Source organism: Peromyscus californicus, unplaced genomic scaffold, assembly GCF_007827085.1.
Source record: "Peromyscus californicus insignis strain IS unplaced genomic scaffold, ASM782708v3 Scaffold_5__1_contigs__length_169319896, whole genome shotgun sequence".
Classification (NCBI taxonomy): domain Eukaryota; kingdom Metazoa; phylum Chordata; class Mammalia; order Rodentia; family Cricetidae; genus Peromyscus; species Peromyscus californicus.
This window is the reverse complement of record NW_026294573.1, coordinates 72,096,029-72,120,573: the sequence shown is the minus strand read 5'-3', so window position 1 is coordinate 72,120,573 and position 24,545 is coordinate 72,096,029.

Genomic DNA, 24,545 nt, shown 5'->3' with positions numbered 1-24,545 from the left:
TGTAAATATAAAACTATAGATTTTTGCTAAGATACAAAATAAAATTTTTTCTCACATTAATGATCCAACTAAGATTATTCTTGAAAAGTGTTAGGTGATGGATTTCAAACTTAATATGCATAAGACTGGTGACAATGTGAATACACAATAAACTATTGGTGAATTGAATTTTGTTCCTAGCCATTGGAAAACAAATATTGGATGCTTAAGCAAGATGTGTATGGGCTAATTTGGCATCTTTTACTTCTGGAAGCATTCCAGGATTAAAATCCACCCTTGCAGTCCGTGATGCTGGGTTTCCGTTCTGTATCTGCAGGGTGCCAATGATGGTATCCATCTCAAGTTTGTTTCTTATGTGTTTATGAGAGTCAGGAATAGGCACATCGGAACTAACCTCTGCTGTCTTTCAGCGAAGGTTTATAAGGCTCAGTTGACTTTTTGAGTGTTATTTTTGTTGTTTTTTTCATCCACAAACACAATAATTTGGATACAAATTTAGTGACACCACATATCAACTATAGAGGCCACAAATTAGTTCTAAGTTCCTTACTTTTTGTTCAAATGAAAGTTTTAACATTAGAAATTAATTGAGATGCAAATTATAAATTTTGATGACCCTCCAAGAGTTTCTCAACTATTACAATGAAAAGGAACACAGGAAAGAAATGAAATGGGAAGCAGAAATTTAAAGATGTAAAAGTTTATTTAATTTTGTTCTCCTGAGAGGTTATCAAGTAATATAATATGAAGAGAATATTGTGAAAAATGCCAAGTCACATGGAATTTGAAAAGCATCTCTGGAGTACTTTCCCCTCTATACTTTCTACAGTGTGACAATCACTTGGCTATTTTAACGTTGGAATAGAAGAAAGGTGTTTAATAGATGAACATGAAACAATGACCCCCACTTCTTTTTGTAAATTTGCTTCATATTTTAGCTACAGACTCAGTCATGGTTTTATACTATAAGAACAAATAGCTATTTTGATGAGAGAAAACTCTGATTTTTAATTTATTGTATCATTATGTGGGTTAGGAGCCACGTCTGTGAAATTATGATATCAGATAAAAGAAAATCAAGAGAAAATTTCAATAGAGAAAAAAATAAACTACAAATAAAAGTTGGTGGAATTTTGTTTGTAAAGAAGTAGTTTGGTGACTCCAGGCACACTATCGTGCTGACATTAATCTGGGTCCCATCAGGGATATGTGTTTATGTATTCTCAAGACTGATTTCTAGTTTCTTGAGAGTCTAGGAAGACATATTGAGATACTGAAAACTCAAATTGGAGGTGGAATTTAGAAAGGAGGGAGGTTTGAGAGTGGAGGCCAGTAAGCAAATGCCATATGAGAAGAGATGTGAGTTTGAAGTTGAGAGCATTTTGATTCCATATAGTTTATCTGAGGCTGTGACCAAAATGTGATGGAATGTGGATTGTGGCACTATATGCTGATGGGAACAAAAGCCCCAAGAAGCATAATTTATGTAGAGAGATAGAATCACAAGTGTGGAAAGAGAGTCTGAACATGAAAGGCCCTTAACACTTCCCATTCCCACACTGCAGTACTATGCTGGATCTCAGGAAGTTTATGTCAGAACGTCTTGGAGTGTTCTATTAGAACTAACAGATAAGCACAGGTGGGCAGTCCCTCTGACTTCCACAAAGCCCACATCACAGAAAGCCCTGCTCAGAATGAGTGATTGAGATAACATCAAAGATAGGATGATATTTAGTAAGGCAGGGAAATCTGGCAGAAAGCAGACTTTACGTTTATACTTACCTAACTGGTTTGAATTACTGATAGTGGCAGACCTTACTCTAACCTCTGGAATCTGCTTTTCATAAATACATACACACACACACACACACACACACACACACACACACACACACACACACAACGACAACACAATGGATCTGAGAAGCCATGAGAAATCATACCTTCTAAGCAATGAAGAACCATTGACTGAGGGATGGTAACTTTTATTTCATGTTATTATGCTAATTTTATTTATTTATTATCATTGTACTTATAATTTATCTTTTTAGGGGTTGTATTATAACTTGTGTCTTTCCTTTCCATAATATAAATATAAATATAAATATTTTTTCTATCGAATTTCATACTTGTTACTCAGATGTTTCCCTTCTCAAATTCTCTTCCTATTACAATCTCTACCCTAAGAAAAACTATGAATTACAATTTCTCAACCCACTACCTGACTGTCAAAGTCTCTCAACCCTATAAGGGGAGCATAAGTGATATGCACAAATCTCTTCTGCTATAGATAAGTAATAGTGGGAATGTTGTCACACCATATTTGCAAACATAGTTAGCATTCCATCTGCATGTCAATAAAGAAAACCAAGTGAAGCAGTTCAGGTATGAAGGACAAAGCTGAGACCATAATGCACAAAGCAAATATGAAAAAAAAAAAAAAGAAAACGGAAAATTTACCCAAACTTCCATTAACTGTGGAATATATTTCCTTGATCAAACCTAAGGATCCACTAAGTGGAACAAAGGCTAATTAAAGGCTTAACTACTTGTTCAACGCAATTGTAACTAAGCATATGAAATGCCTAGAGAGAGAAAGGAATGTCTGAAGAGAGGAAGCATTTAGAACCTCAAATAGATATGGCAAGAGGAGAACCTCTATGATGTACCACAATAAAATGTCAAAAATACAAATCAAACAATACCCAAACCAAGGAAATTAAACCAAAGTAAATACAGAAGCATAAATATAAATATTTATTAGAAATTTAATAGAAAAGAAAGTGTTAAATGGAATATTTTAAGCCCTGAAAGTAAAAAAGTATCAACCAAGAATGCTACACCCAGAAAAATTATTAAAATGATAGAACAATAAATGTATTTCAAGACAATTTGTGACAACTAAGCTAGCACTTCACTAAAAAAGAAAAATGTGGTCCATATACACAATGGAATTTTATTCCTGTATGAATAAAAGGAAAATTGTCAGATTTACAGGAAAAGGATGGATCTGAAAATTGAGGCATTCAAGATGTAGAAAGAAAAGTATCATATATTTTCTGTTTTATGTGGACCCTAGAAGGTAACGTATGAAGTTATATGGGAGTGAGTATAGGTATATATCATCAGAACAAAATAAGAACATGAAAAAAAATAGAGCTTTTTAGGAAGGTGGTTGGGTGCTAACAACAGCTAAGACAGGAAAATGGCAGGGTAACTGATGGAGACAGCAGTGTATATGCAGAGGAGAGTATGGGTGGGGAGAATCAACAAAGAGTACTTACTGAGATGTCTTAATGACACTAGATACTTTGCTAATTTAAATAAAACTAAATTTCAATAGACAAATGGCTGACTTTCTCTACTTGATACAAACTAGTATTTACTAACTTATTACTTTTGACAAAATGTCATTTGAGGGGTAACTTTTAGAGGAAATAAACAGAAATATTATAATTAGACAAAGGTTTTTAAAGTTTTAATTTAGGTGATAGCTACTTTTATGATTTTCTAATAGAAGCTGAAATTTATGAAAAAATAGATCCATTGGCTATATTGTAAATTTGTTCAAAAATCTTACTCTAATGCTCCCACAAATACAGCTCCCATGCTGCAAACAGAAAGGCACAAAATGATTAGTGCAGAGGGTCATAAGGGATTACATCACCAGCCTCTTAAAAAAACACTTACCCCTTCAGCCTTTTTAGACTGCATATTCACAAAGTTAAACAGTGAAAATATATTATATTGAATATTATTTTGCAGCCTATCTCTGGTGGAAAAACACAAATTATTAACATATATATGTGTTTTTGTGTGTACTAATATATATTATAATGCACAGGCATAAGTATTTATTATAATATATATTCACTCAAGAAAAGATGAAATAGGTCCTTTTGTTTGAAAATTACATGGCAACTTACAGAACAACATTTATATTTATTATTTCTTGTATCTTACACTACTTTGTGATGGTTTAGGTTGCACATTGCAGCTACCTAGCATCTCATGCTTTCCAAATAAAATTGTCTGATATTTGTTGTGATGATTTGTTTCTTCTTTCTTTGCTACACAAACTGTCACAGGGAGTAAAACCAAATGCTGTAACATGTTGAGGAATTATTCATGAGAGTAGGGAACTATGGCACAATGAAGAGGACACTGTCAAAGAGGAACTATTATTGACGGTAAGCATTCAAGTTCTTGGTACGGTTTTTGGATTTATTTGTTGATAATTTGATAAATCTTTGGGAATTTTTATTCTGGAATGCTATCCAAGAGATGAAGGATATCACTCATGCTGAGATCTCTCATCTGTGTCGTTTCTGTGCATTTACTAGCTCATTTGTTTCAAAGGCTTTACTAGTGTCTATGAAGCACGTAGATATAAATATTGATGGTTTTATTTTTAAAAATACAGAAATTGAGAATTAGGGTCATGCACCTGAAAAGTGAGAGATTGAGATTTTCATCAAAGCTCTCTATGACCAGAAAGCACCTGTATCATAATAAATAATAAAAAGTGTTTACAAAAATGATGACCTAATTCTCTACAATCCCATTTCCTCCCTTGGTAGTTTATATTCTATTTTTTTCCTAAATAAGTACTTTTTTGATTAATATTACAATTAAATCTTAATGAAGTGAATCTAAGTGAATTGAAAATGTGAACAGAATTTGTAACACAAATGCACGTTTTAACCCTAGTGTTCTTTTCTCTTTGGGCTTCCCTACTAAATACCATAGTCATGGCCTAAGATGAGAAGGACCTTTTTAAATCATAATGTTATATTTCTAAAACATAAAAATAATTCTAGTCAGCTCAGAGACCCCAATAAATAAGAGTTAGTTCTACAACCTAGTAGCTACCTATTTATGAGTGATGTCCCACCTGCCACCTACCTACATTACATAAGTAGCTGCCGAAGTCCAAGACATCCTTAAAAGCAACCTTTCACCTCTTCCTTCTGATGCATCTTCACTAGGGACTCTTCCAGGCTCCTTCTGCCAGTCTAACAATGACCATCCAGTTGCCCAACAAGACCTGGTGAGTAGAGTAAGTGACCCCATACTTCTTCCTCTTACCACCTCCCAAGATGATAACCCCTTCACCCTAAATCATAACTGCAATCCAGGAGAATCTCCAGCCACTCCAGGAGACAAAGGAATGTGGGCAACTGACAGTGTGCCACTTCTTCTCATACCCCTGTTTGTACCCCCTTTTTTGGCCCTTTCCCATTTAGATCTACCCAATATATAGTCTTTCACAATTTTGTGATCCTCTAGCCACAGAATATGGTTCAGAGACCCTGATAAAATAGCTCGTATTATATTATCCTGGTTCAACCCTAGGACAAGTTCTCCAAATCACCATTCCCTTCTACCAGGAAGCTTTCACAAGTCCAATGGGGCAAAGAAAAAAGAAGAGAATGCTTCCAAACTCTAGCAAGGATTTCACTGTTTGGGAAACCTGGTTGAGACAGTAAATAAACAAACAAATAAGTTATTTAAGAAAACAACAGAAGAAAAAAAAGCAGACCAGTCTTTTTTATATATACACTTCAAAATCAATATAAAAATATCTTCAATGACAAAAGTGCTTTCATTCCAGAGTTTTAAGGATGTAAATCAATAAGTGAAATTCATCACATTACTGTCTCAAAAAATAAATTGTAATAAATTTAATGAGTAAATAACAGACCTCAAAAATGAAAAATCCAAAACATTGAAGGAAAAATACACTAGGAGATGGAAAGACCTTCCACACCCATGATTCACCAGTAATAAAATTGTGAAAAATAGTCATCATGTCAAAAGTCATCACAGATTCAATGCAATCTCAATGAAAACTTGTGTATTTTTTCTTCAGAAATGGAAAAAAATCTCAAAGCACAAAGCAAATGGGTAGCCAAAACGACCATCAGTGAAGAGAAAAAAATGCTGTATGTATTAATATGTTTGATTTCATACTATGCTAAAGAGTTTTCATTATAAAAATAGCTTTGTACTGGCAAAAATCAGACAAATATAACAATGGGATGGAATAGAGGAAGTATATATAAGGCCATGCAACTTCAGGGACTGACTTTTGATGGAAATGCCAAAACTATTGAAAATGGAACTCCATGAAATTAAAACACTTCTGTACATACCATGAAAACTGTCAATAAAAAGAAAAGGCAGTCTACATCATGGGAAAAATAATTGCCAGATTATTGATATATGGAACACAAAGAATCCAAAACAGTAAATATTAAGGGAACAAACAACCTAATAAAAATGCAACTGAACATAGAATTCTTAAGAGGTGAAATACTAATAGATAATATATATTTTAAGTGCTTAACATTACTAGCCATAGGGAAATGCAAAATTAAGCTACATAGATAACTCATCTAAACACAGTCAGAATGGCTACTATCAAAAAAAAAAAAAAAAAAAAAAAAAAAAAAAACAAATGACCACAAATGTTAGCAAGAATTTAAGGGAAAATGAGTGGTTCCTTAATTGCAACAAAGGAAGGAAGTCAATACGTAAGGAGAGGCAGAAAAAAGGGAAAATAATATTAAGGATGTTTGAAAAGCCATAGGAAACAGTGTTTATTCACCTAAAATTGCATGGAATTCACATATATGTTTAAGTGAAGTTATGGTGCTGGGAAAGTTGCTGTGCAATTTGCCAAGGAAAAGAAGCAAGTAATAGCTATGAGACCTATGCAATATGACAATCAGGATGGCACAACCTCCCTAAGGTTACAATAGTGGCGTGCATATCCTGGTGATGAGCAACAGTTGTCTAATTTGTTGTAATGTCCACTCAACTGGAAAGAAATAATACTTGGCATATATTTTTATTCTTACAGGTGAGTGTAGCTCTCATCTTTCACTAAAGAAGCTTCTCTTTGCAATAGATGGAGACCGTTCCACAGAGCATCAAAAGCGTTTAAAATGCAGAGAACAATTGATGCTGGGCTTATAATGGACATATCTGAAGCAAAAGTCCAGTTGATGAGTCTCAAGAAACATTATCAAGGCAAGACGGAAAGACTTTGAGAACTAGAGGACCAGAATATCTGCTGTGAGAATTTGTCTCCTAGAAATGACAGGGAAATATGACCCATAATACTTGAACAATATTGCGGCCTAAACAATACCTTAACAAAGACAACACCAATAGATATACTAAAGTAGAAGGGGGAAAAACTCACAAGAATTCACTCGTAGACAAAAACTACTGGGAATTAAGTAATGCTAAAAATGGTATAATAATTCTTCTTTGGGTCTGAACCCTCTAAGTGATTATTAATGCCATGTGGTCAGCCCTGAAGTTATATGTGTGTGTGTGTGTGTGTGAGTGTGTGTGTGTGTGTGTGTGTGTGTGTGTGTGTGTGTATCTGTACTACTGAACAAATTCAAAGCTTGTTATTTATTTATGTATATATATATATACACATATGTGTATATGTTTGTGAAAATAACAGTTGAAGGGAAAGATGCCATGAATTTGAGAAAGGCACAAAAAGAATTGGAAAGGGGAAAAGGAATGAGGAAAACAGTACAAGAATATTTAAATTAAAATATGAAATTTTAAGTTTACAAGATAATGTAGAGAAAGACCAACTCTTATTCACTGTTGCTGGATGTGTAGATGGAGGAAACCACTATGGAATTTAGTTAGCAGTTCTTTAAAAAGCTAGAAATGTAAATACCCTATGAAACAGCTATATCATTGTCAGGCATGTTTTGGAAGGACTTTACAACTTTCTACAGTGTTACTGGTTCATGTGTATTCAATGACACTCTGTTTACAATACGCAAGGAATGAAATCAGTCTAGATTTCTCTCAACTGACAAATGGTAAAGAAAACATGGTGCATATACATGATGGCATACTGGTCATTTGGAAAGAAAAAGGAAATTGAAAAATTTACAGGAACATAGATGGAACTCAAGAAATTATGATATTCAAGAAAACACTGGACTAGAAAGATAAATGAATATGCAGAATATCATATGTAGATCCTACCGACAATTTTTTAGCTTTAACTTTGTTGAAATATCTGTGTAAGTTAGGTAAACAAAAAGTTTAATTGAAGTGAGAATGATAATAGCAGGTGACATTCAACATGGATGTGGGAAATTAGACCCCTAGATGAATAGCCACAGAAAACCACAACCAAGAGAGGGAGAATCACTATCCAGGTCAAGGCTCTAAAAGTTGCCTAACCAATCTTAGGTGATCATCCTTAAAACATATACATATGAGAAACACTAACTGGACTCAGCAGGCTCCATTTATATTCACATGTATGTATACATATGTGTAACAGTAATAAATAAGAATAGACCATAAAGTTGCAAGTAAGTAGACAAGGGTGGCATTGGATCAGGGCAAGTGTAGGGTAGAAATGGTGAAAATACAGTATTCGTGCATAAAATTCTCAAAATACTGTTAAAAATATCTTTCTTGATGGTATTGGGAAGGGTGATACTGCAAAAGCAAAACACTTCTCCAAGAGTGATGCTTACCCTGCTTCATCTTCAGTTCAATCTGCCATAGGTTTTGTAGGTGAAACAATGCTGTTTTGAGACTTTACCAAGCAGACAAGTGTGCTTTTAATTCACATAGTCTTACAATGCTTGATATGTATTTCTATAAACAATAAAGAGGGTCAAAGGATGTTTAGTAACTAGGAATCTCAGCTGTGGCCCAGCATGATGGGATTCCTCATTAACTATAGTTCCCTTTGTCTGAAAAACAATCCATTTAGACTGGTGTAGGGTTGACAGAGGTGAAATCTCTCCAACATAACAAAAATATTACTGAGAAAAAAATGGAAGTGTTTTTAATTTCGTAACTTTGTATATACATTGGTACTTAGGTTTGTACTTTCAAAAAACACAGAGGTAGCTGTGCAGCAGCTAAATAATTGAAATAAACTTTGGTGATATATTAACTATGAAATATAATTTTTTATTAAAAATGAAATTCTACTCTACTACCCTCAGCAATAAGTTTAGGTGTCTTTAATATGAATTCTATCGAGTTAAGGGAAAAATTGTAATGTAAATGATATTTAATGTTAAGGACATGAGAAAGTTGTTCTGCATAAGAAAAAGGAAGCTAAACACTCACATGTAATTAAAAATATAATAAAATATAAAAATCTAACACCTGGATTGAGTTACTAAGATTTATTCAAGTAATAAGAACTTTGGCTTAAATAACAGTTCTCAAAAATTTATAAAATGAAAGGGTTTTACTTGCATTTCACTTTAAGATTATAAAATTCTCCAATATTCTCCATGCTGCTTGGATTCTACCTGAGGCAAGGAAATAAACAGATGACCAAGAACTCGGTTTAACACATCTTTCAACTTCCAATTACAGTTCATATTATATTTTTGATGCATCCAATCATTATATCTGAGTTTTCAAAGACAGCAGAAAAGCCTTCTTCTAATATAAAACACATTAAAATTTCATGTATATGTCTCTAGTTTTCGTATGCATTTATACAAATGGAGCATATGTACATGGATTTCTAAATAGCAAAAAAGTATCTATAGCCTGAAAGAAAATGTTAGTAAGTGTGGAAAACTGTAATTATAGAAGCAAATGTAATGATTATGAAGTGCATATATTTTTGTTTATCTCATAAAATGTAGTAGTGAAGCTCTACATTAAAATGTCACCTTCTAAAGCAAGTTATCTTATTATAATCAATAAAAATAATTAATAGAACACATAAAATATGTGCTGTAGATATGCATACTTAAAGTTATAGACTAGTTCCTCTTAAAGATAGCTCTGTGTTTAGTGATTTCATTAGTTTGTGTATATGTCAGCTAAATACTTTGCATACTTAAAGGTCCCTGTGTAATCATAAACATGATCAATGTTAATGCCTGAAATGAGCATAATAGCAAAACCATATTAAGAAAACATTGTAAACCTAGCCCGATGGGATCCAGGGAGACTCCAACACCACACTATCATGGAGTACTATTCTTTAAACAGTGGGCAATCTCACATTCTAACCATTGCTATTTTAAACCCAGCAAGTCAAATATGGATTGCAGCTTTACTGAAATGGTGTGCTTCTCACATATGGTTGCTCCTCTTTCAAGATGACTACATCTGAAATTAACTAAAAGCCTAACTACTGTGCATTCAAGAGAGGGGTATTCTTAATTAGAGTATATGAAGCATCCTAAATCTGGGCCCAATCTTCTTGTTGCAGTCAACATAAAAGGACATGGAGGAAGGACATTTTTTTTTTTTTTTTTTACGTGCTACCCTCATCCTCTCTGACAAGACCATCCATCCTATTGTCACATTCCTTCGTGGATATTAGGACCCATTTCTTCAGGTTTGCAACATGAACTGAAGACCAGCATCTCTCCAGGAATCCACCAGGCCTTCAGTGCAAGATTGGGACTGTTGACACATCCAGCTTTCTACATTGAACAACTTGACTTTTAGCCTCTCAAGTATGAGACAGCCAATGTTGGACTACCCACACTGCCTCTTGTAAGTCTGTCTAACAAAATCCCCCTTTAAGAGTATACATTCTGAGTTCGGCAGTGGTGGCGCACGCCTTTAATCCCAATACTCCGGGGGCAGAGCCAGGAGGATTTCTATGAGTTCGAGGCCAGCCTGGACTACAGAGTGAGTTCCAGGACAGGCACAAAGCTACACCGAGAAACCCTGTCCCCCCCCCCAAAAAAAAAGTATAATACATTCTGTTCCTTGAGATAACAGGCTAATACACCACATTTGCTTAATTCCACGTGCTTCAAGGTTCAGAGAGAAGGAAGGAAGGAGCCGGGAAAAGATAAACATAATTTTTTTTTCTAATGAAGCCAGGCAGTGGTTGTGCACGTCTTTAATCCCAGCACTCAGGAGTCAGAGGCAAATAGACTTCTGAGTTCAAGTCCAGCCTGATCAATAGAGCTAGTTTCAGGAGCAGCCAGCACTAAACAGAAATCCTGTCTCAAACCTACCCTCCTCAAAAGCTCATGAATATTTTTAATAAATATCAGTGCTGCTTAATATTCTATTTCACATCTGGATGAAGTCCTAGGACTTGAGAATAACACAGTGACTTGTGAGCAAGTGTGCTGCTTTAGACCAGAAAAGTGGAGGAGATTGCTTCCTCCAGACTGTTCTCCATGATAGAATGCTTGGTCCATTTCAAACCTGCTAAAGTAACGTAAGTAAAATTAGTTATGAATTGCTGCAAATGGAGAACTTTGGAGTTGATGAATAATTCAAATTGAAAATGATATTTCTGTAAAACTAGATGATTACTTTCATGATAACAAGTTAATTAAGTATTGACTGTAGTCGTCCAGGAGTGGTGTGAAGAGAGAACTGTACCTCACTCCACAGCATTTGTAGGCTGTTGCAAATGTTCTACTGTACCTAAACAATAACTGTTAAATCATGCCAGAACAGCAAGTATTGACCAATATTTTGAGACTAAGACAATAACACTCAGGGCCTATGTAAGTGGTCTGTTATACCACAAACTTCCTAAATCAGTTCTTTTGTGAGTTAGTTGAATTAACCAGTAAAATTGAACTACTGTTGTCTTATTTTACATAAATTTTACACTTGCCTATCTGGTGTTTGACCCATCTACGTAAAGACTGGTCATAAACTTGTATATACTGTGGAAGAATACTTGAGCCCAGTAGTTTGAGCTCAGTTTGGACAACATATCCATACCTTCCTTATCAAAACAAGAAAAGAAAAAAAAAGAGGAAGAAGAAAATTCACTTAAGTAATCATGTCCATGTTTATATTTATCCTTTCTTTGCCACTGAATGATCAGAAATAAGTTGACTTCATTTTAATAGGCATGGGAATAAATATTGTGAAATCAATCCCCACTAATAATTTTAGTAATTGTTGATTTGGAATTGCAAAATGACAATGATAAACAATACTATTCTAGATGAATATAAATGTATTGAAACAAATTATATTTAAATATAAAGATGAAAAAATTCTATAAGAGAACTTCTTTATTTTTCAATGAATATGTATATATTTTAAGTTATCTAAGACTTTTTCCCAATATAGTGATTTTTAAAGAGAGGGGAAGAGTTTCCTCCTGGAGCTGTGTGTGGCAATATGTAGAGACATTTTGAGGATCACAACAGGAGTGGGAAAAGGAAGAACTACTAAGGCCTAATCCAAAGGCTACAGATGTGCAAAATATATCTTGAAATATGCAGGGAATTTTAGCAAGCAAGGAATTAGTTGGCTAAGGGTCAGTAGTATTGAACTTATGAATACTGTACTATGATTATGAAAATTTCTAATTGGACAAATTAATACAATTGCATATTTAAATCTTACATAATCTCTTCATAGCTTTATGAAGAATATGGAGAAATTACATTCTATTGTATTTATTTCTTGTTTCAATTATATTACTTGTATCTTTTTTGTATTATATATATATATAAATATATATATACGAAATACGATATTCTCAATATTGTTTTTTCTTAGTTATCTAGCTAAGTGGATTGGATATTCATTCTCTCAAACATGAAGTAGCCATTAGTGAATCACTAATTTGATCCTTTTAAATTAGTTGATTTTATAATCAAGTCCTTTGTTTTCTTCAATCATCTTGAAAACCCTGAATATTCTAATAGAATGTGTTGAACAATCACTTTTGTTCTAAAACGCCATTTTGTGCCAGTACAGTTTTCTCAGAAATCATCTTCCCAGACTGTTAGAGACAATATTTCTTTGACATCTCAAATTAAATGCCATCTGGATGAAGCCTAATATAAGTCAGAACATTTCCTTGTTAAAGACTCACTTCTGGTTTCATACTTAAATTTTTACCTTGTTTATGTTTGAATTTATTCAAATAATTAAATTTTCTTGTTGTCTTAAATTATTTATTTTATTATATATATATAACTTATAGTGTTATAATATAATTACATCATTTTCCTTTTTCCTTCTTCCCCCAAACCTTCCATATGCCCCCTTTTGCTCTATTTCAAATGCATGGCGTCTTTTTCTTTAATTGCTCATATATACATATATGTATGTACAGATAATATTCCTAAATACATAAATACATCCTGCTTAGGCTGTATAATATTATTTGTATGTATGTTTTCAGAGATGATCATTTGGTACTGAATAATCAATTGCTGTGTTAATGGGGAAAACAATTTTTGCCACTCCCAGCATTCTTTAGTTCCTGGTAGACCTGTATGTAGGGTTGAGGCTGAAAAGACTGGATGGCCAAGGCAGATCCCAAACAGGTTCCCCTAGCAGCTCTGGCATGGATCAGGCCTTAGTTCCGTTTACTAGAAAGGGCTGGAGCTGAGCAAACAATTCTCAGGAAAACCACAACCAATCAACAGGTGCCCCCCAGACTCCTGCAAGCCCCTTCTGCTGGCTCAGCAGATGTCCCCCAGACTTCTGCCAGCTGAAGATAGCTTTCCCTACTCTCTTATCAACAAGCCCCTAGACACTAGACCCCCGGCAGCCTCCAGTGGGCTCCTAACAGCTATAGTCTCCCAACAAACAGCTCCCAGACGAATCTTTCCTCCACCAGTCAGCACCAGATTAATCCCTCCTCTCTGTAATTTCCCTAACTCTGCTTAAAAGGAGCTTGTGACCCCACTTTGATGTCGCTCTTTGCCACCCCTCATGCTGGAAATAAATGCTCTTGCTAAACTGCATACGTGTCTATTGGTCTTTCTTGGGACCTAACGATGGCCTCTCAGGCTTCACCTACCCTCAGTCCATATTAATTAGCAGTCTGTTGATCATGTTTTCAGCTCACATTATGAAAGGCATGTTGATGAGACGTTATCAGTATAGCTGCTGACATTTCTAGGAGAAACAATCTTACAGCAAAATTCTTTATCTTCTGACTCTTAACAATCTTCCCAACCTCTTTTCTACAGTGTACCCAGAGAATAGACTTAGGTACAGGAGTTATATTGTACTTCTAACCATTGGGACTGGACTCTCAACTCTTCATATTAATTAGTTCTTGTTTTCTGTAATGGTCTGTCTCTTGCAAAAAAATTTTTTTTTGATGAGGGGTTAAGACTCCTCTTATCTCTTTGCATATGGACAACTATTTAGAAAGTAGTTAGGTATTGTGATTATTTAGTAAACTATGGTACAAATAAATACATACAGGTAAACACTCACAAACATAAAATAAAATTAATTATTTAAAAGTGTTTTCCATCTACAAAGCTGTATCTGACTTTGCCCCTTTGGAGAAATAAGTGATACAAATGATAGAATCTTTTCATTATGATGGAACTTGTGAATACTTTTTCTTTAGATTTCTCATCTCCTGACTCCTGAAACCAACAGGCACTTGCTTAAAATGGACAATGACAAGACTTCAGGAATTCTCCCACCCACTGTGGAAAGGTTTCATTACATGTTTAGTATAATACTGACCTTTGGTTCTTTCTTACTTCACATGGTATCTAAATCACCCATATGTTCTTGCTAATTAAAACTTGGGTATGTAGCTGTTACCTCTAACAAGATAATTATTTTCTTACTGTATATGTGAGATAAAATCATGCATAATCTACTTGTAGTAACTAGCATTGTTGCTTAAGTATGTAAGAGATTTCTACTTTTGTTTGTCAATGATATAGACTTAATCTTCTAAACCAAAGACTCTAAATTTTGATCTAGAAACAGCGTCCATACATTTCATTTGTGTATTGCTAAAAATTGCTGGTAAATCTTTTTACAAATGCCTCTTGAGCTAGGTAAGCCTTCTAAAGATGTATAGGTATTAGGCATTTGTAAGTCTTTACCTACTTTTTAAAAGTACTTTTATGCTTGGCTTTGTTTTGTAAAGCCTTACAGTTAAATATTTTCTGTTACTTGGTAGTTATGTTTCTGTAAATACTTAGAACAAACTACCTATTGATATTTTACTAAAAATACATCTGACAAAAGAGTCTGAACATTTTTAAGATTCTAGCATATTGCTCATGATGGGGCAAGAAAAAGGGGCTTCAGGTATATCTGACCATAAGGACCACTTCTACTTCAGTTGTTTAAATTTCTCCCTAAAGGTTTATTGATGGCAACTTGTCGACACCTGTCATTTACACCATACCATGGGGTCAAGTCAGAGCAAGCAGAATTAATTTTGCCCTAGTACAACTGGACAATGGAAAACAAACAACCAGATGGATAATCATCAATATCTTCAGAAATATTGTTCAGAATAAAGGGGGAAAGTTTTCATAACTAAAATAAAGCCACACTGGGCAAGGTCGCACTTGTGTGTAACCACAGCTTTTAAGATGCTAACGTGGAATATCTTAACTTTGAGGACAGCTTGGGCTTCATGAGAAGACCATTTCTCAAAACAAACAAGATGGAGTTGTTTGTTCCTTCATTTTCAAAATATAAAAGCCAAAAAAAGTTCTTGTGTGCAACTACCTGGCACTAACTTGATGTGTTCTAACATTGGTTCCTACTTGTATTATGTTTACTATATTTGTTTTGATCATTGACATATTTCACATCAAGGTTGAGCCATTAAAACATAAAGTGGAAAATCGCAAGTGGCCTTTCACAAATGAGGATATTTTAAAGAGATACTCATATTTTTCAGTCTATCAGAATGTTGAAACAATGGATCCTTAAAAAAATGTAATTTTCTAAGGAACATCAAGCTGGGGTAATGAAAATATAACAGGTGGAAAAAGGAGCATGTTTCCAAGAAAGAGATAGCACACTGCTCTATAACCATGCCAGATCTTGTAGGGTCTGCCAGGCAGGGATGGGTTAGTGGTGTTATGTGAAATCAGAAGAATGTACAAAGGCAAACAAAGCAATGAAGAATAGGATGCAGTATTTGTCTCAATATTTTCTTCATGTGTGAAAATAAGATGAATTTAGATTATGCTTGATTCTCAAACTAAGCATTTATAATCATAGCAGAGTATTGCTTTACAAAGCAAAAATCTAACTCCAGAAACACAAATTGTCTTGAAACATGTAAATGAAACTATGGTCCAAAATAGAACCACTAAAAATAACATTATTTCTGTGTTCCTATAAACAAATTAAAATCAATTCTGTAACTGATGGAAGAGACCACTTTCCAATATCAAAAAGATACCACAAAATAAGAAATATAGGGCTGGAGAGATGGCTCAGAGGTTAAGAACACTGATTGCTCTTCCAGAGGTCCTGAGTTCAATTCCCAGCAACCATGTGGTGGCTTACAACTATCTGTAACGAGATCTGGTGCCTTCTTCTGGCCTGCAGACATACATACAGGCAGAACACTGTATACATAATAAATAAATAAATAAATAAATAAATAAATAAATAAATAAATAAATGAATGAATGAATGAATGAATAAATAAATAAATGAATAAATAAATAAAATTAGGACTGCAGAGATGGCTCAGAGGTTAAGAGCACTGGCTGCTCTTCTAGAGGTTCTGAGTTCAATTCCCAGCAACAACAGGGTGGCTCACAACCATCTGTAATGAGATTCTGTGCCCTCTTCTGGCCTGCAGGCTTACTGTATAATAAATAAATAAATAAATAAATAAATAAATAAATCTTTGCCTGGTGGTGGTGGTGCACGCCTTTAATCCCAGCACTCAGGAGGCAGAGCCAGGCGGATCTCTGTGAGTTCGAGGCCAGCCTGGTCTACCAAGTGAGTTCCAGGACAGGCACCAAAACTACACAGAGAAACCCTGTCTCGAAAAAGCAAAATATATATAAATATATAAATAAATAAATATATATATATATATATATATATATATATATATATATATATATAGTATTTATAAGATACAGGACAGAATTATTATATCTACATATGCATGAATATATACTATATAAACACAATAATTATATGTTTATATTTATAATTTGAATTCTATTATTGCTGTTATGATTTGTATATTAAATGCACTCTGTAGTTCATATGTTCAAGTCGTTGTTCCACTTGGAAGATCAAATTCGTGAGAAATTATTGGATAGTGAGGGTTTTGACATAATCAGTGCATTAATCCACCTAAGAGCTCATAATTTGATGAGATATTAGGAAGTGACACAAATATCTGGAGGTGAGACTGAGTTGAAGGAAGGAGGTAGTGAGACCCTAACAGTGTCTTCATACTTCTTATGGTTACTCTCTCTTTCTCAGCCTCTGTGAGGTGAACAGTCTCTGTTGCTATGACATCTTGCTTTTCTTCAGGCCCAAATCCATAGAGCCATCTAACTTTGAGCTGAAATTTCTAAAATCATGAATCAAAGTAAATTTTCCCTCCTTCTAAATTGGGTCTCTAGTTTTGTTAGTATCTGATCCTTATGGAGAGCATTATCATCCCAAGTGGCATTACTTCCTCTAACACCTCGTCTCCATACATACACAATGTATAATTTATAAAATAATAACATTCCTTGATGCTTTATCAAACAACATTAGTGTTATCTGTCCCTCATTTCACCTCCTTCTATATTGACTTACTTTCTCCTCTTCCAGTCAGAGCCTCCTCCCATTATTTGTTTCCCATTTCTATCATTTTCTACCTCCACCTTTCAATCTCCCCACACACACCTATCTGCATTTCATATCTCTCTGTTTTCTGTGGACATGCTGAGTTGTATACTCACATCTGAGAATTTGGAACTAGGAACTATAGCTGAGTGAGAACGTGTACCTTTTGTCTTTCTCAGTCTGGGTTATCTCTCTCAAAATGATTTCTTCTAGTTTCAACCATTAACCTGAATATTTCATGGTTTCATTTTTCCTTATAGCATTCCATCGAGTGTGTGTACTACATTTTCATTATCCACTCATATGTTAAAAAAATTTATGTTGTTTCCATTCCCTGACTGCGTTAATGGTGCAGCTACATTACATAGCAAGTATCTGTAGAGAATATTGTCCAGACTTTTGGGCACATACCAAAGTTTGGTGTAATTAGATCATGGGGTAGGTTTACTTTTATAGTTTTGAAGATTTTCCTCAATGATTTCTGGACTAGCTGCACCAATATGTATTCCCTCCAACAGTGAATGAAGGTTCCTCTTTTCCCACAAATACTCAAGGATTTGTTATCCATTTTTTTTTTATCTTAGTTATTCTAACTGGGCTAAAATGAAAGCTAAAGTTGTTTTGATTAGTATTTTCTAAGGATGATGAAAACTTTTTGATTTATTAGTTAGCTATTTTTATATTGTCTATTAAGAACTCTGTTAATAGAATCCCATTCAGTAAGGTGTTTCTAACACCTAAGTCTTGTAGGGTACTAGCTATGTTTTATTCTTAAATGTTAGCATTTCAGGTTTCAAATTGAAATCTAGGTCCATGTGGATTCAAATTTTGTGCAGGATGATAAATATGAGTCTAAGTTAATCCTTCTACATGTGGACATCTAGTTTTCCCACCACTGTTTGTGCTAGATGCTGTCTTTTCTCCACTGTGTGTCTTTTGCCTCTTTGTCACAGATCAGTTGGCTGTAGTTACAAGTACCAATGTTTGGCTCTTTTATTTTAGTCCATTACCCTGTATTTCTCTTTGAGTTGGTAACATATTAATTTTACTTCTATAAGCTATATATATATATATATATATATATATATATATACATATATATGAAATCTTTATATTATTGAAAATAATTTTTTTTTCATGAAATATATTATGGGCATTAGAGTAGTACTGGCCTCATACAATAAGTTCAGTGGTGTTCTTTCTGTTTCTTTCTTCCTTTAAGTTTTGAAGACTTTAAGAAGGATTGGTTTTTAGTTCTTTGAAAGTCTGGTATAATTTTGCTTTGAATCAAACTAGACCTAGTTTTTTTTTTTCAGTCAGAACAGTTTTTTGTTCATTTGTTTTTGTTATTTGAATTAATGCTTCAGTCTTCTGCTTTATTATGAGTCTAGGTTATTGGTCTCTTCTTAACTTTGGTCTATGCTATTGACCAGGAATTATTCTCCCTTATCTGTGATCAAAGTTTTTCTTTTTGACAGTATTCCACATTTTCTGTATAATCATTTCCTATACTTAAAAAAATGAAATTCTTTGCTTATTTGATCTAGATCCTCTCTACTTTATCTTGAATAATATTATCTTTTTTATTGGTTAATTTTTCTGTCAAGGCTTTAATTTCCATCTTCATTAAAACTAGTGTTCTTTTCAATGTTTCTATCTTTTTATTGAATACAGTTTCCAAATCTTTAATTATATTCATAATTTTATTCAGCTGTGTGTTTGTATTTTATTGGACATCACTCAAGTGTTTATTATTTTCTCCCTAGAATTCAATGGTGCATTTGGTCTGGTACCAGGCTTGTGTATTTGCAAGGAGTGGTGAGGGTTTGGCAAAGGGAAAAAGTGACTTACAAAGAGGTTTCCAAGTGAAGAGGGTTCTTGGCTATAAGTCTGGAACTAGGCTAGTGGATTTGCAGGTGGGGATGGATTTGGGAAAAGGAAGACAAAGTAAAGAAACAGATTGTCCAGGAACTGTTGTTTGCATACGAAGTAGATTTGCAAGCCTTGAGATTAGAACTAGGTTTGCTGGTTTACCATTGGTCCTTTTTCTCCCTTCTATCTCACCTTTCTCACTTCCTTTAATCCTCCTTTCCTTCTTCCCTTTTTAAATGTGAAACAGTTATGGAAGGCATTCAAATTTATGCAGTTTTTGCATATAAAAGTCTTTGAAATTCCATTCTTACAAAAATATAAGGCTTCAAGTATAATGCTAATAATGCATATAAATATGTAGCAACAGATATTTTTAATGCAACATAATTGACTATTTTTTAAATCAAGGATTACTTGAGCAATATTCTATTCATAATAAAAGGTAAGTTAGCTTTGAAAATATTATTGCAGGTTTCATGCCTCTCTAATGTTTCCTTAATTTTATTTATGTAATTAGTACAGTAGCATAATACATAAGATTTTATTATATAAAATAATAGCTAATATTGATTAATCCATTACTGTCATGAATTAAAATAAGAAGCATTTTGAGCTACTTGGACTAAAATGTTCGATATTCTGGAAAATATTTTCTGAAAATATAATTGATTTATCTGTGTTTATTTGTATGCTCTCTTTTCTTTTTCTGATGTCCTGATTGGTCATGTATCACATAATTAGTACAGAAGTGATCCTGAGTATCATTCCACTATGTGATATTAATGTGACCCAGTGCTGTGCAAATTAAGCACTCTATGGGAATTCATTATAGCTCTCAGAACAGCATGAGTGTGATTTAAGTCTCCTTTACTCAAAAGCATCTGAAATTATGATTCATTTATTGCTTAATCTTTTATAAATTGCCTACATGACCACATTAGGCATATTTTGTTTTAAAACCAAAATAATTGGAAAGAAAATACTAATTTGGCCATGCTTATCATTTCAATTTTTCTACAGTGCTGAGTCTTAATGATGATTTGCAAGTCATTTCCATGTGTTAACCTCTTTCAATTGCAGTCTGCATGGCTGGGGATGTGTAATATCTGGTGTGCTTGTCAACAGGAGGCCTGAATGCCAAATAAGAAACCTACTTTCCAAGTAACTGCTGATGCGTTGAGTGCCACATACACTCACAATTGCCAGCAGCTTTTCTGAATGACTTATTGTAAAGCTCCTGCATATTATTTTCTAATTTATTAGAAATTTACTTAATAGCTGTGGATCTTCTTCAACTTTTCTTTGTCAAGCATGAAATTAATACAGAAATTTTTTGTGAATTACTAAGAGAATCCCCTTGGTTTTCAGCATGTGTTGAGCACAAGCTTCTAGTCTACATTAAACTGTCACTTAGTAATTTGTGTGTATACATGTAACAACAATAATTCAAAAAAAGAATAAAATAGAACAACAGAGATAATACATGAAAGTAGATGTGGGTTTGGAGGAAGAGGAAGAAGATCAGTAGAGCAGGGGAGCAGGATATGGTAATAGGAGATTGAGATGGTCAATATATATATATGGAAGGCCATAGTGAAACACATTATTTTTTACAATTGATAAACTAACAAAATTGAAAAAAAAAAGGATGAGGTGATACCCACATAAGCAACATGAAAATTTCCATTTTTCAGTATCCTTTCTGTTACTTTATGCTTGTTAATTACGGAATGAATATTGTTATTTTTAAGTATTTTATACAAAAACTCCAAGCCTTTCATAGTTATGTGTAGAAAATATCTTCCTAAGATCTTTATAAATAATTCACATGAGGAGAATGTGCAAACTACAGCAGAAATATGCTCATGAGAGTAAGTTACAAGCTATGACAGATACATAAATACAGTTTGCTCAAATTTATCATCCATCAGTATTAAAGGAATCTAATATGTTGGTTCACCCTGAGTTTCTGACATAACAGAAAATACAACTGAAATGATTTTCTAAATCTAGAATGTTCCTAAAATATATACAAATTTTGAAGTAAATACCTTCGTATAAAAATTGGATAACATAAGATCTCTTGTGCAGGTTGAAGGGAACAAAGAAGACAGTAGAAATTAATAGAGGATTCTTTATACATCTACTATACACCACCTTACATTATGAAATCTAGATTTGGGATCTAGTTTCTTAGGTTTCAATATTGAAGTAATTAGATTTTTTTTAAATTTTGATAAATTTTTTATTAAGAGAAAGGTTCCATTCATTTTACATACCAATCAAATATTCCCCCTCTTCTCTCCTGCCCCCGAAGCCACTCCCTCCCAACCCAGCCCCCACTCCTCCCTACAAGAAGGCACAGCCTCCTATGGGGAGGCACATCTAGTAGAGGCAAGTCCAAGCCCTTCCCCCTGCCCCAAGGCTGTGCTAGGTCTTCCATCATAGGTAGTGGGCTCAAAAAAGCGCCCTCATGCACCAGGAATGGATTCTGACCATACCACCAGCCCCCCAATCCTCATCAGATTAGGCTACACAACTGTCTTGCCATGCAGGTAGAGGGCCTACCCTGGTCCCATGCAGGCTCCACAACCATTGGTCCAACTTTCATGAGTTCCTACTAGTTTGGTTCTGTCATCTCTGCAGGTTACCCCATCATGATCCTGGTACACTTGCTCATAGAATCCCTCTTCTCTCTCTTCCACTGGACTCCTGGAGCTTGGCCTGGTGTTTGGCTGTGGATCTCTGCGTCTACTTCTATCAGTCACTGGAGAAAAGCTCTGTGATGACAGTTAGGGTATTCACTGATCTGGTCACTGTGGTAAGCCAGTTCAGTTAAGGTACCCTCTCCACTATTTCTTGTAGTCTAAGCTGAATTCATTCTTGGGGATTCCTGGTAACTTCCTTAGTGCTGGGTTTCTCTCTATTCCCATGATATCTTCCTCTGTCATAGTATCTTTTTCATTGTTTCCCACTCCATCCTTGTTACAGCTCAACCATTCCATTTCTTTATGTTCTCATCCTCTATCACCTACACTCCAAACTAGACATCAAAATAATAAACAATCTAAATTTTTTTTAAAAAATGAGTTATAGAGCTAAACAGAGAATTCTCAAATGAAGAATTTCAAATGGTCAAAAGACATTTAAGGAATTGCTCAGCATCCTTAGTCATCAGGGAAATGCAAATCAAAATGACTCTGAGATACCATCTTACACCTGTCAGAATGGCTAAGATCAAAAGTACTGCAGAAAGCTTATGTTGGAGAGGATTTGGAGCAAGGGGAACACTCCTCCACTGATGGTGGGAGTGCAAACTTGTACAGCTACTTTGGAAATCAGTGGCGGTTCCTCACAAAATTGGGAATCAATCTTCCTCAAGACCCAGCTATACCACTCTTGGGCATGCTGTGGGATGTTCTGTATGGCAAATGTGTTGCTGATTGGTCAATAAATAAAACACTGATTGGCCATTGGTTAGGCAGGAAGTATAGGCGGGACAAGGAGGAGAATAAAGCTGGGAAGTGGAGGGCTGAGTCAGAGAGACGCTGCCAGCTGCCATGATGACAAACAGCATGTGAAGATGCCGGTAAGCCACGAGCCATGTGGCAAGGTATAGATTTATAGAAATGGATTAATTTAAGCTCTAAGAACAGTTAGCAAGAAGCCTGCCACGGCCATACAGTTTGTAACCAATATAAGTCTCTGTGTTTACTTGGTTGGGTTTGAGCGGCTGTGGGACTGGCAGGTAAGAGAGATTTGTCCTGACTGTGGGCCAGACAGGAAAACTTTAGCTACATGGGCACAAACCCAAGGAATGCTCAATCATACCACAAGGACAAATGCTCAACTATTTTCATAGCAGCATTATTTGTAATAGCCAGAACCTGGAAACAACCTAGATGTCCCTCAGTTGAAGAATGGATATAGAAAATGTGGTACATATACACAATGGAGTACTTCTTAGCAGAGAAAAACAATGACATCATGAAATTTGCAGGCAAATGGATAGAACTAGAAAATATCATTGTGAGTGAGGTAATCCAGATTCAGAAGGATAAATATGCTACATACCCACTCATAAGTGAATAGTAGATGTAAAGCAAAGGATCACAAGACAGCAACCCCCAACTCCAGAGAAGCTAGATAACAAGGAAGACCCAAAGAGGAACACATGGATCACCCTTGGAAGGGGAAATAGATGAGACCTCCATGTGTAAACTGAGGATGAGGGGTGGGTAATAGTTAGTTATTTTTTTATGCCATGAGAATCACTTTAAGAAACTATTCAACATCCTTAGTCGTGAAATGCACATTTCTTTATTTCAAATATTTTTATGTAGCTAACTCCTAAATGTATATATTTGATACATTTTAAATTACCTTTTGAAATTCTATAATCTTTATTGAATATTTTTCAAGTGTCATTTATAGTCATCAGGATCCAATAGAAAAAAATGAATCATACAAACAGAATGAAAAATAAACTTCATTAAATAATTTGAGCTAGGTTAGTCATAAAAATTAACCTCAAATGAAATATAATTTAGTCATAAGTAAGCAATTTTGTATCCCTAACTGGTATTTGTAGCATATTTTCAACCAAATAGCTAATAAGCTATAGATATTTTCTGCTTTTCATGGATCATAATAATATTGATATAATAAATATATTATAATAAAAATTGAAATTTTATAACTATTCTGTCTTAAAAGAAAATTTTTATTAATTAAAATAATAAATATATCAAGAAGTGATAGAATATTTAAAATCAGCAATGTGTCCTCTTTCACTTCTGGTTTTGGTAGTTAACTCATAATTTTCTGTTTCTTTAGCTAAGATTATGTTAGTTGTTTTGAAAATTTCAAAAAATCTACTTTTTGATGTCATCAATCTTACCTGATTTTGTCTGTCTCCATTTAATTTTTGTGTCCTTTTTTGCTTATTTCTTTCATTCTGTCAATTTTCTCTTTCTTTCTTGCCTGCCTGCCTGCATTCCTTTCTTTTTATTAAAAATAGACTCTTCTCTTATACAATACATCCCAATCGCAGTTTCCCCACCCTCCACTCCTCTCAGATCCTCCAGTCTTACTCTCTTCTGCAGACC